Genomic DNA, 14,595 nt, shown 5'->3' with positions numbered 1-14,595 from the left:
TATACATCAAATAACAGAGCACCAAATTATATGAGGTAAAAACTGATAGAACCACAAGGAGAAATAGACAAGTCCACTATCAGTTGGGGACTTCACTTCCCCTCTTTCAGAAATGGACAGATCCAGCAGGCAGAAAATCATTAAGAACATAGTTGAACTCAACAATACCATCAATCATCTGGACATAATTGACATCTATACAATACATTATCCAGCACTTTCTCAGAAAAATAAAAATTGAGGCACTTTGTTGCTGGTAGACCTGCCTTGCAAGAAATGTTAAATTCTTTAGTGAGAATCAAAAGGATATAGGTCAGTAACTTGAACATACATAAATAATAGAAGTGCATCAAAGAAGGAATAAACAGGTGTAAAATAAAAACTTTTATTTATCTTATTCTTAATTGATCTAACAGATGACAGTTTGTACAAAATAATGATAACAACAATGTATTTGTTTATGTGTGCTTATGTGTATATTTTATGCACACATGTAGGCTTATATATAAGTGAAATAAATGACAGCAAAAGTGCAAGAGACAGAAAGGAAGAAATAGGATTGCTTCATCATTTTATGGCACTCACACTACTTATAGAGTGGTATAGTGTTATTAAAAAGTGGACTCGGATTAGTTGTAAATGTGTATTGCAAACACTCTAGGGCAACCATTAAAAGAAAAGTGTAATTGGTATGATAAGATAGAAGAAGAAAAAATGGAATCATATAAAATGCTCAGTTAAACCACCAAAAAAAAAAAATGCAGAAAAGGCAGAAAAAACAAAAATAGGAACCAAGAACAAGGTCACCAAATAGAAAATAATAACAGATATAATAGGTATTAATCTAATTATATCAGTAATCACTTTGAAGGTCAATGGTCTAAATGCACCAATTGAAAGACAGAGAGTCTCAGATAGGATCAAAAAACACCTCCCAACTCTGTGTTGTCTGCAAGAAACCATTTTAAATATAAAGATTATAAGTAAATGGAGGGAGAAAAATATATCATGTTAACACTAATGAAAAAAACAGGAGGAGCTATATTAATGTCAGACAAAGAAGACTTGAAAATGAGGAACCGATTAAGAAAAGGATAAATAAAAAATGTACTTTGGTTTTCCTAGATATCTGACATTAATTTGGGGAAATTGTGTCATTATTGTTTCAAATATTTCTTCTCCTTTTTCTTTCCCTTCTTCTGGTGTTCTCATTAAGTGTATGTTCTATATTTTTCAGTTGTTCCATGGTCCTTGGACATTCTGTTCTCTACTGGATAAAAAGCCCTTTTACTGCTATAAATAGGCCTTTAGTAATGTGGTGGTGGGGTGTATATGTTTGATGTGGGAAGCATTCTGTAGCCTGTGACGAGGTCTCAGTATTTCTGTGAGCTTATACCTCTAGACTGGGATCTTCACAAGTATGTCTCAGTCTCTATTTCTCCTCCCGTTAGGTTGGACAGGACAGGCAGAGCAGACTGGAATTAGATGTTTCCCTTCCCTAGGTCAATTAGGCTCACATAATACTTCAGCACGTTAGGCTCCACTTAACTCGATTCCTCTAAGGGTAGACCTTGTGAAAAAGAACAGAGTGCTCTGGTTTATTTCAAAATGGCTTCTTTGCCTTCTCCTGCTGCAAGCCTGAAGGGGTTTTTCTCCTATATTTACTGTGAGAACCTGGCTGATCTCCTGGAGGTACAATATTGTGGGTTAAGAGGCTTTACCTATTAGAGTGGTCCGTACGGAGCCTCCAGCAGTTTGTCAATTACAGTTCAGGTTTTCCTGCCGCAGCTCCCGTTCCTGCATGGTTTCTGCTTGTGAGTCTTTGCTCTAGTAAGACACAACTACCTGTATTTACCCGTCTCTCTAATAGTGGGGGCAGTGCTTTGCACTGTGCCTTCTCTCTTAAGGGTCTAAGAAGAGTTGTTAATATTTCAACCTGTCCAGCTCATTACACATGGGACCAGAAACCAGAAGAGTCCTAATTATTCTTACTCATTTAACGTAAAATCTTGTCTGAGAAGGCAGCTAGGAGTATGAGTATGAATGCCAAAGCTAATTCATGTCAGTATTTTCAATCTACCTGAAGGAACAGACAAAAGTATCACTGTTCATTTGCTCCGAGTTCATTGTTCAGAGTTCGGTTGTCACAGGTAAGAATGCTAAATACATCTATTCATTCAAAGACCATCTGCACAATTACCTGAATATTCACAAAGTAGAATTATTTCATTATATATTCAACTAGGTCCTATTAGAAGCATATTAAAATACATGGTTTGTTTATTACTACATAGCAAACTAGTATCTGAGGCCCCAAGCTTAGTGACTTAACCTAACAATTTATTGTCTTCTTTCACAGTTCTGAAGGCTGACAATCTCAGCAAGCTAAGGTTGTTTGTTGAATGAATGAATGACTTTAATCAGTCCAATAAATCACCTATTGGTTATTTCTTCCTTTGTGTTTAGTGACAGTGATTTGGCAAGCATTTTGTTGAATGAATAGATATACATGAATGCACCTGAGGATAAATGTCTGATGGAGTAAAACAACTTTTCTACCACAGACTATCTCTGTATTAGTCATACTTCACAAGTAAAATAATGATATAAATGTTGAAGTTGCCTGCTAGTATAAAGTCCACGAGTTTTGCCTAACAACAAATATTTCTGTGCTATAATTAGATTGAATTGGCTGTACCATCCAAACGAAAAATAGAAATTTCATTATATTACTCTAAATTTAAGGTAATAGGTACCTTTAACAAAATAGTATACAAAATTGCCATGATTCTTATTATGCTGTAGAGTACCAGTTCATCTTTTCACTGCCAACACCAAATCCAGTGAGAAATTGCCACAAAATTACAAATCCTGATAAAATTATACCAAACAAAAACCATAAAAAATCTATCCTCAAGTAACAATAGAAATGTTGTCTGAGTTTCAAGTGCATGGTCAGAAATTCTCTAATTACTTTTATCTTCACAAGAAACATTTGTTAATTTAAAATTTGACTTTAAACATGAAGGACATTGTTTCCTCCAGGCTTTCTAAACCAAATTAGTATGTGTGATTTAAATCTTTCTTCACCTTCTAATCTTTTGAAATCTAATCAGGCAAACATTTTTGTCCCAATATAGTATTATCACATCAAAGATATCTTATTGCCAGTTCTTCTGCTAGTCTAAGTTCAGTGACTTTTATATAAAACTTAAGCAAAATGTTATTTGCATGAGCAATTTTTACTTTCTACTATCCCAAAAGTACACTTAAAATCTGTTTTGTAAAATGAAATAAATTATAAGGTATCATTCCCTGAAATAACATTCAAGTATATTAATTGCAAATTGATTCATTAAGAAGATATTTTATGTACACTATCTCTTCCCTGATTTTCAGAATCCTCCTGAGAAACCACTTGTTACTTACACATCCTTCATTATCTTGGGAAAATTTATTTTAAAGTTAGGAATTGAAAATGAATGATTCAGCAAAGACCATCCTTTTATTTGCAGAAAGGGAGGCCATGGGAAATGATTTCTGAATATAATACTGTAAACTACCAATTTATAGAAGATGTATCTTCGTAGATTCCAGAAAGCTTATGGAAATTCTCTCTATATATTTAAAAATTGAATACATGTTATTTATAGTTCTGTTTTAAAAACTGAATAAATGTTATTTATAATTCTGTGGTTTTTATCAAATGATACTATATAATATAAGGACAATATAAATGTAAATATATATGAATTCCCAAATGGTTGTAAGACATGTAGATAGATTTGATAAAGTAATAATGACATTTGAGATATCAAGGAAGTTTGTTTTCCCATTAACATTATTTTTGTTGATGGTTTTCAATGTAATGGGGCCTAGTAATGATCATAGATTAGGAATAAAAGCTGCAAATGAAGATCTGAATTCATTTCCTCTTATTTCATTGAAATCTTTCCCCTGTAGTTCATTCAAATTTCACCCAATATTCACTCTTCTATCCTGCTGTCTTCAATTCCAAACATCTTATATCTATCTCTGTCCCAAAGAGTTGCTTCCATATCTCATCAGCTTCTTACTGTATTCCTTCTCTTCCTCTAAGAATTATTTTTAAGATAATCCCAGGTCTGTGGCTCTCTCCTGCCTCATTCTCCTAAAGAAAACATGACAGTACTCTCAATAGGCTATAAGATGATAGCTATTCACCCCTCAAGATGCATTAGAGATTTTTTTTTAAAGTTATAGACAATTTCTCATTTTTAACCTGAATCAGTGCTGAAATGCATTATCTGCTACATTAGTGAATTAAGCTTCTTTCCCTCAGTATTTCTATGAAAACTCTTCAACTTTGGTGTCTAGTTTAGATTTCTTGTTTTCTTTATATTAAATCATTAGTACATTAATTTGACATGTAAAGTGATGTGGTATTTAGGTTAAGCATTTGACTCATTACCTCCTCTTTGAACATGGGCCAGTTATTCCAAATGACTGATTTCTAGTCCTCTTATAAAATACAGTTGAGAGTACCTGAGTCTTTATTTCAGAAGTTGATTTTGAGGATCAGATAAGGATATGAAATACTTAAAATTGCATCATTACCAGGTTTAAAACTTTAAAATAAGTACTGAAAAATAATCCCAATTCCAATTATCCAATTTTATAATTATTCCAATTTATATTTAAGATGAAATGCGGGACAAAAAGATATATTTCATAAAGTACCTTTGTATGTCTTTTTTTCCTTTTTCCTTGTACACTATATATTTACAGACATGGTACATACAATAAGCTGCAATTCCTATCATTAAGAAGATTTTTTTAAAAAATTTGTTCTTTTCTTATTGTTAAAGTGAAAGAATCATTGTCCAGTTCATCATCTCAGTAGGAACACAAGGCATTTACACATGGAAATCTTACCCATGGAAAATATAAATATAAACTGAAAGAAAATATGAAAAAAATCAGGTTCCATGAAAGGAGGTTGAATTTTCTAAGAAATATTAAGAGAAGATTAAGAAGTCCGATGTTTTTTATAACTGTGACTATTTATTCGATGCTTATATATGATAGGTAAGTGAGGTGTTAAGCAATATATAAAAGTTTTCTTATGTAACTCACAACAAGACTGGTTAAAATATTGCTGCCTCTATTTTACAGATAAGAAACCTAAGACTCAGATTAAGAAACATCCCTGAAGTTAACATAGGTATCATAGGTGGCTGTACCAAGATTTAGATCCAGGTTAGCTTGACTTTAAAGCCTGGGCTCTTGTCCACTCTTCTTCCTGAGGAGATCTGTAAGGAAAGGGTATGATTTAAATTAAGAGGGATAAGCAGCTACTGAGACCCTTTGACTCTACACCAAAATTAGATGTACTGTTCATTTGTTCTTCTTTGCAAATTTCATGTATTTTTATAGCAAGAAGAAATGATTAAGTACTTGTAATAGTTTGCTAAAAGCTATGATTATAGCGAGAAACTGCCTTTGTTTAATTTGGTGTGATTCTGTTTAAAAATAGGTACTTTCATTGTCTCTTAAAAATGAACAAAAGTACCTCCTTTAGTTATCTTTCAAGTGCAAGACAATAATCATTGAGACTAGACTCACAATATACAGGAGGGGAAAACCCCTCAGATTTCTAGTGCTCAATCTGCAAAGTGGTGCAGTAATTACTATTTAATTTATATTTGTGCTTATGTGTTTGAATTTAGTATTCATTTAGGTGACAATTATAATAATAATAAATTGTGAATCAGTTTTTGGAAAAATTTGCCATCATTAAGATTCTAGAGGAGAGATTGTAGATTTTAACTTCATTTGTGACCCACAAATAGCGGAGATTCACATTCTAGAAGCCTATGTGTATGGTTGATGTCTTCAATTTATTTTACAGTACATAAAATTACACACTGAGTGAAATTAATGTATTAACCTTCATCATATCTGGCACCAAAAATATTTTAAACTTTAGGATATAATTGTTAAATTTCAAAATTATACCTTGAACTGTTCATACTTTAGCATTATATTATAAAATTTCTTGATTTAAATAATTTGAAAAATCCCAAGCTCTTAAACACAATTCTCATTATGATTAAAAAGACCCTCCCGGATATGACCCATCTTTCCTCTCCAGTCTGATGTTCTTGGTGTCTCTAATCCAGCTATACACATTTTATTTAATTACATGAACCATTTAAGCACTTTCTTGACTCAAGGTCCTTGTGCATATAATTTCTCTGATTAAAGTATTCTTTACTGTATATATGACTATCTAACTCTTACATAGCTAAAATTCCCAAACTCAAGATAACTTAGTCTCATATAAAATTTTATTTCTGGATGTTTCCTCATCCGCATCACAATTATGTACAAATCGAGTGCCTGATATGAGCCAAATAGTGTCAACAAGGTGAGGAGATATAGCAGTGAAAGGAACTGTGCAAAATCCCTTCTTCATAGGCTCAGTCATAGTTACTGTATTGTTCAGAGCAGCAAGCTCTGTGATAATGAGTTGGTAGGCTGATTTTATTTTCATGGAATTCCCCTAAGAGTTTTGTTTACTAAACATCTCAGTCATAATAGAAGGATTTTATTCAGTGTAATTTACTTTTGTATAATTCATTGTAATACTAATATCCTTCAAAGCAAAGAACATTTCATATTAGGAGAGTGCTTTGATCAATTTTACAATTCCTGAGACCTGGAGAAAATGGTGAAATCTATGTACTTCCACCCCAACCCCCCCCCCTTTTTTCTCTTGGTCACACCTTCATACTTGTGCAGTTCAGGTTACCAGACACTTACTTATGAACTTTCATTTTGTGAACTTCCTTTTGCTATTGTACTTAATTATTAAAGTAGTTATCTTTACAATTAGTCTTATAATTCACTCTTAAAAACTACTTTTATGATTGCACTTATAAATTACTGTTAATGGTTACTGTTACAATATTGTTCATAGTGTCACAGAAGAGTCATTACATTTTACAACCTTTTATTAAAACTACTTGCATATCATCCTTGTGAAGCTCTTGGGATAATTAGTTCTGTAAACTCATTCACAATTTTCTCTCTCTTAGAAGTCTCTCCTTCATACTCCTTAAGTGTGTATGTATGGGTGTTGATGGAGATTGGTAGAAGCAGAGATTAGATTCCTAATTTGGTGTTTGACATCTAATTAAGTTTAATCTCAATCTATCAATTTCATGAAACTACAGATTTTACACTGATCCTATTTAAATTTTTATAATTATTAATCTAAAGAAGATAACACTTTTAGTCTATATGCATGTAAGTTCTTCTTTTTGCTCATATATACCTTTATTCAGGTGTGTTAACTACATGCTAATTCAGTCCCAAGTGCACATTAGTTAAGTAAGCCACTCATTTATTCAACAAATATAAATTGAATGTCAATTATGTGCTTGGCCCTAGGGATCCAAATTCATAGACAATGCCTTCAAAGAGTTTGTGTCTAGTAGAATAATCAAAGAAGTAAACAAATGAAACCTAAAAATGCCTCAATACATGGAAATCCAGTATGTTATGAAAATATGGTGATATGACAAAATGAAGCTTTGCCCAGGAGTATTAGAAAGATTTTCTGTAACAGGGAACAATTGAGTTGAGTTTTGCAGAGTGAACAAGAGTTAACCATATGAAGACACGAGGAAGTGTTTTAGGCAGAAGGGAGAGCACTATCAAAGAAGGTATGCCCACATGGTCTATTTAACATAAAATGTATATTGTAAGTGGGTGAGAAGGTGTGTGTAAGTGACTAGTCAATGGGGGAATGGGAAGGATGGGTAAAAATTATGGACTGACTAAACTACCATGAGGAATTTGGACTTAATACATTGTGATAAAATTCTACAGATGTATACTTTAATTCTGAGGTTTAATCCCTATTCTCTGTAAAACCAGGAGTCATTGCTCAGGAACACTGATAATTTCCTGTCACCAAAAAGCAACAAATAACTATTTTCCATACCATTGTGTGCTGTTTCACTTTTTACAATGAAAAATGCCCTAGCTCCTGGGGCGCCTGGGTGGCTCAGTCGCTAAGCATCTGCCTTCAGCTCAGGGAGTGATCCCAGAGTCCTGGGATCGAGCCCCACATCAGGCTCCTCCACTGGGAGCCTGCTTCTTCCTCTCCCACTCCTTCTGTTTGTGTTCCCTGTCTCGCTGGCTGTCTCTCTCTCTGTCAAATAAATAAATAATCTTTAAAAAAAAAAAAAAAGTCCTACCTCCTGCCCCAGTTAATCCTCTTATTGGACTCTGATTTACATTCCTTCATAATTCCTCAGCCATTTGTTTCCCTAATTTTTCCTAGCTTCTGTATCTCTATGCCTCTCCAACTACTGGGTCATTCCCATCTCATCAAATTCACTTATTAAGATAAGCAAACAAACAAGTAAATAAATATTAGAGAGTGATCACCCTTGACAAAGAGGTCTGGGAAAGAAATGTGGACAGACTTACTAGAATGTGTGCATGTGAAAATATTTATGTGACCCTCTTTTCTGCTTGATGGCATGACAAAGAACAAAAAATTCTTAACAAACCTCAAAAGGCAGAAATTGTATGAGCCATATAATAAAACTATAGAAATTATAGCAAAAATTAATGTCTAACTAAGATAATTAATAAAACCTCATACGAGCTGAATTGAGCCAAAAATCTGATCTATCTTTCTTAGAACACTTGAAAATGTTCAGCATTACGTATCAAACCATAGCGTGTGCCTAAACTGCACTTGGAATAAAATTCAAAGGTATAATTATTAAATAAGAAAAAGTACAGTTGGAACTCACTGCTTGAAAATTAAGAAAAGCAGGAGAGGTGAATTAAAGATTAAGTAGTATGCTAATGTATTCAAAAACAACAATAAAGGGTAAAAATTGCTTTAAAGTGAAAATGTTTTCAAGAAAGGTAAGGGAGAAAAAAAATTGCCTCACTTAAGAGTCTCTGGCTGGGTCTGAACATTAAATTGACAGAAATTAACTGGAGAAAAGTATACAAGTTTTACTGAATTTTTGCATGTACATGGGAGCCTTCACAGGAGAATGAAGACCCAAAGAAGTATGCAGAACAGGAAGCTTTTATAGCTTTTAGACAAAGAAAAAATAATGTCAGGAAGAACTGGTAAAGGGGTTGGAACTAGGGTTAGTAAGTGGTGAAGAATTAACCACTTTGAGAACATAAGGGTTAGTTTAATAAACTTTGCTTGTATAGTTTTTTCATCCTCAAATTCCCCATCTCTGATGATAAGAATGTCTTCCTTTCTTATGGTGCAGGGAGGGCTCCTTTCACAGGGGAATTTTATGACCATTTAAGGGAAGAAGTATGAGGTAGCTGAGATCAGAGTGACCTCTCTGCTTCTGCTGTTTTCTCAAACACCTTCAGCTTAAGATATTAAATATATTAAGGTGCCATTTTCTGGCGTAGCATTTCCTAAACCCCATCAGAAACATTTAGTCAAAATAAATGGGAAAGTGTCTGTATCTGTGTGTGCTATATGAATAAACAAACCAACAACAAAGACAACAAAAACCAAACAAATAAAATGTTGTTTGGAATTTGAAAGGAGACAAAGTCAAAATATAGGAAAAATATAATGGAAGACAATGTTAGGTGCAAATCTCTATCAATATATATGCTTCTGGGATGATAAAGATTACTAAACCCAGCGAAAAAGCAGTGTAAATTTAAAAAACCAACACCCCTGAAATGTCTACATTTTTCAAAAAACTATATCCAAAAACAGCAGTGGTCTCAGATGGCTTTAAAAAAGACTAGTTCTAAAAGTTCTCTTTGTGATTTTCCTAAACTTCCTGTTGTTATAAAAAATGCAAAGCTGGTTTGAGCTCAAGTGTAAAGAGATTTTTCAGAGCAGATGGTTTCCTCCCTTAGGAACTGGAACCAAACTCCAAGAATGGAATTGTGAGTAAGTATTCAATATGTTTTACAGACTAGGAGAACTTCATAATAGCCAAAAGGCCCAGCTCAGAAGAACATTTTAATATCAGACTCGTCTCCCATATTAAGATATTAAGAGTTTGAGTTAATAGTGGTTAAATACCTCCATTTCTGGGGTGCCTGGGTGGCACAGCGGTTAAGCGTCTGCCTTTGCCTCAGGGCGTGATCCTGGTGTTCTGGGATCGAGCCCCACATCAGGCTCCTCCGCTATGAGCCTGCTTCTTCCTCTCCCACTCCCCCTGCTTGTGTTCCCTCTCTCGCTGGCTGTCTCTATCTCTGTCAAATAAATAAATAAAATATTAAAAAAAAATACCTCCATTTCTGTCATGGGTTCAGAGAAAAGAAGTAAAAGATGGGGAAATAATATTGTCAAATTTTTGGAATTTAAAAACTATAGCAAGTTAAGATCCTTGATACTCCTATAACATTTTTAGCTTTGACTGAAAGAAAAATTCAATCGAAATAGAGGAAACAAAGAGAAACATAATTTGCCCAATTTAAAAAAATATGTGAAAAGTAAGCCTTATAGTGATTTTCTTATAATGAAATTTCTAATGGTAATTATTAGTATATATGCATATATACAGTGCTATGTTAAAAAAAAACATGTTTACCCTTTTAGCAGTTTTTAAGTGTACTGTACAGTATTGTTAACTATATGCTCATTATTGTATAACAGATCTCTAAAACCCTTTTATCTTGCATGAGTAAAACTATATATATACTCTGAACAGTGATGCCTCTTTCTCACTCCACCCAATCCCTGGCAACTACCATTCTATTTTCTACTTCTGTGAGCTTAATTACTTTATTCACCTTATGTAAGTGGAATCATGAAATGTTGGTGTTTTTGTGATTTGCTTATTTCTCTTAGCGTAACATCTTCAAGTTTTATCCATGTTGTAGTATTTGCCAGGATTGCCTTCTTTTTTTAAAGCTGAATAATATTCCATTGTATGTATGTACCACATTTTATCTTTTCCTTTTTTTTAACTGAAGTATAATTAATACACAGTATTGTATTAGTTTCAGGTGTACAATATAATGATTCAACAATTCTATACATTACTCAGGGCTCACTACAATCTGTAAAGTCACCATCTGTCACCAAACAGTGTTATTACCATCTTACTGATTATATTTCCTGTGCTGTACTTTCTACCACAATTTCTTTAGCCCTTCCTCTGTCAGTGGACATTTAGCTTGCTTCCGTTTCTTGGCTTTTGTGGATAATGCAGCTATGAACATTGGTGTGCACATAGCTCTTTGAAAAGGATCCTATTTTCTATTCTTTTGGATATATAGCCAGAGGTGGGATTGTTGGATCATCCATTAGTCCTATTTTTTTCATTTTTTGAAGAAAAACACTATTTCTTTACTTTTTAGTGCAGCTCCCTAATGGCTACACCATTTTACAGTCTCACCAACAGTGCACAAGAGTTCCAATTTGTCTTCATCCTTGCCACATTTGTTATTTTTAAAATTAAATAAATTATAGTAGCTATTGTAATGGATGTGAGGTGGTATCTCATGGTGGTTTCAATTTACATTTCTGTGATGATTCTGTGACGAGATGAAAAGATGTTGAGCATCTTTTCATATGCTTGTTGGACATTTGTATGTCTTTTTTTTTTTTTTAATACCTATTCTTTTTCCATGCCCAGTGTGGAGCCCAGTGTGGGACTTGAACTCATGACCCTGGGATCAAGACCTTAGCTGAGATCACGAGTCAGATGCTTAATCGACTGAGTCACTCAGGCACCCCTAGAAATACCTCTTCATTCTTAATTATTTATTTTTTTATATTAAGCTGCAGGAGTTCTTTATATATTCTGGATATTAACCCCTTATTCAATATGTGGTTCACATATTTTCTCTCATTCCACAGGTTACCTTTTTACTCTGTTAATTTGTTTTCTTTGCTGCACAGAAGTGTTTAAGATTGATATAGATCCATTTGTCTATTTTTGCTCTTGTTGCGTGTGCTTTTGGTGTCATATCCAAGAAATTATTGCCCATTCCGATATCATGAAAGTATTCACCCTAAGTATTTTTGTGGGACTTTTATAGTTTCAGGACTTATAATTAGGTCTTTAACTGATTTTGATTTGATTTTTGTGTATGAGATAAGATAAGGATCCATCTTCATTCTTTTCCATGTGGATATCAAGTTTTCCAAACACTATTTATTGAAGATACCATCCATTCCCCATTTCGTGGTATTGACACCCTTGTAGATCATGTGACTGTATACATGAGGTTTATTTGTGCTTTTTATTCTGTTTCATTAGCCTGTGTGTCTGTCTTTATGCCACTACCATTCTGTTTTACTTACTGTAGTTTTAGAATGTGTTTCAAACTCAAGAAGTGTGAGGCCTACAGCTTTGTGCTTCTTTCATAGGATTGTTTTGGCTATATGAAGTTCATTTTGAGTTCACTCTACTTGTCCTCTGAGTTTCTTGAATTCAGGTATCCATTTTCTTCCTCAGATTTGGGATATTTGGGGCCATAATTTCTTCAAACAAGCTATCTGTCCTTTTCCTTTTCTCTTCTCTTTTGGGACTCTCATGATGCATATATTGGTCCATTTTATGGTACCACGTTAGCCCCATAGGCTTTCTTCCCTTTTCTTCATTATTTTATTTTCACTCTTCTGGTTCAATAATTTTAGATGCCCTATCTTTGAGTTCTGATTCTTTCTTCTACTTGATTATTTCTGCTATTGAACTTCTCTAGTGAAGTTTTCGATTCAGTTACATTCTTCAGCTCCAGAATTTCTGGATTTGTCCTTTATATGGTTTCTGTCTCTTTGTTGATATTCTCATTTTATTTCTCCATTGTTTTCTTGATTTTGTTTAAGTTTTCTATGTTCTCTTGTAGATTATTGAGCTTCTTTAAGACAGTTATTTTGAATTTTTGTTAGGTAATTCACAGATCTCTGTTTTGGAGAGTTGATTTTTGAAGATTTATTTTATTCTTTTGATTGAGCTATGTGTCCCTGTTTCTTTATATGCCTTTCAAATTTTTGCTAAGTTTTTGAAAAAAATATTTGAAAAAAATAGCCACCATTCCAGTCCTTATAGGCTGACTTGGTACATGGCAATAATTTCACCAGTCAGCCTATCTAGTTATTCTGGGGGCTCTGAAACATCTTTTGGGGATGAAAATTTTCTAGGTTTGTGTGTTTAATTTCCCAATTAAAGAGGTTTGCCGAATTCTTTTTCAGGAGATGATAATCTCTTGCTCCCTCTGGTGTCTGCCTGTAGTACAACAGGTTTTGTAGTGCTGCAGCCAAGCTTTTTGGCTTTTTTTTTTTTTTTTTTTCCCTTTAGGTGGCCCAGGCATTCTGTTAGCACCCTAAGTCAGGTGAGACAAAAATCAAGCCCTTGGGCAGCCCTGTGAAAAACCAAAATCTCAGATGCATACTCTACTCTTCTTACTCCCTCCCAAGGGAGAAATCGTGAGTGTTGGCTTTTCTCCATTGGCACTGAGCTGTGTCAGCTTGGGGATGGAGCCATCAAAGGTAAAGTGAAATGGCTCTTCTGACCTGTTTCAATGTGATTGTTCTTGGCTTTTCACACAACTGTCATACCATGACTTCTTACATGGTTTCTGCAGTTCTCATCAAGATATTTTGATCCATACGGGCATACCTCATTATGTGTTTTGCTTTATTGTACTTTGCCAGCATTGTGATTGTTACAAATTGAAGGTTTGTGGCAACCGTGCATTGAGCAAGTATTTTGGTGCATTTTTCCAACAACATTTGCACATTTTATGGCTCTGTCACATTGTAGTAATTCTTGCAATATGAAAACTATCTCATCATTGTTATATTCGTTGTGGTGGTCTGTGCGATCAGCGATCTTTGATGTTACTATTGTAATTGTTTTAGGGAGCCATGAACCATGCCCATATAAGACAGCCAACTTAACAGATAAGTGCATGTGTTCTGACTGCAAATATGGTGGAAATAGTAATAGAACTAGAATTATAAGTGGAGCCTCAAGATGTGACTGAATTGTTGCAATCTCATGATAAAACTTTAACGGATGAGGAGTTCCTTCTTATGGATGAGCAAAGAAAGTGGTTTCTTGAGATGGAATCTAGTCCTGGTGAAGATGCTGTGAAATTGTTGAAATGACAACAAAGGATTTATGATAGTACATAAACTTATTTGATAAGGCAATGGCAGGGTTTTGAGATGATTGACTCCAATTTTGAAAGAAGTTCTACTGTGGATAAAATGCTATCAAACAGCATCACACACTACAGAGAAGTCATTCATGAAAGGAATATTCAACCAATGCGGTAAACTTCACTGTTGTCTTATTTTAAGAAATGGCCGCAACCACCCCAACCTTCAGCAACCATCCCTCTGATCAGTCAGCAGCCATCAACATCAAGGCAGGACCCTCCACCAGCAAAAAGAAATTGATTTCCTGAAAGCTCAGATGATGATTAACATTTTTTAGCAAGAAACTATTTTTTAATGAAGATAAGTACATAGGTTTTTTAGGTATAACACAATTGCACACTTAATAGACTATAGTATATGTAAATATAACTTTTATATTCACTGGGAAACACAAGAAATTTATTTGATTTGCTTTATTA

The sequence above is a fragment of the Ursus arctos genome, unplaced genomic scaffold, assembly GCF_023065955.2.
Source record: "Ursus arctos isolate Adak ecotype North America unplaced genomic scaffold, UrsArc2.0 scaffold_1, whole genome shotgun sequence".
Classification (NCBI taxonomy): Eukaryota; Metazoa; Chordata; class Mammalia; order Carnivora; family Ursidae; genus Ursus; species Ursus arctos.
The sequence above is the reverse complement of the archived record's forward strand: the minus strand, read 5'-3'. Positions refer to the sequence as shown.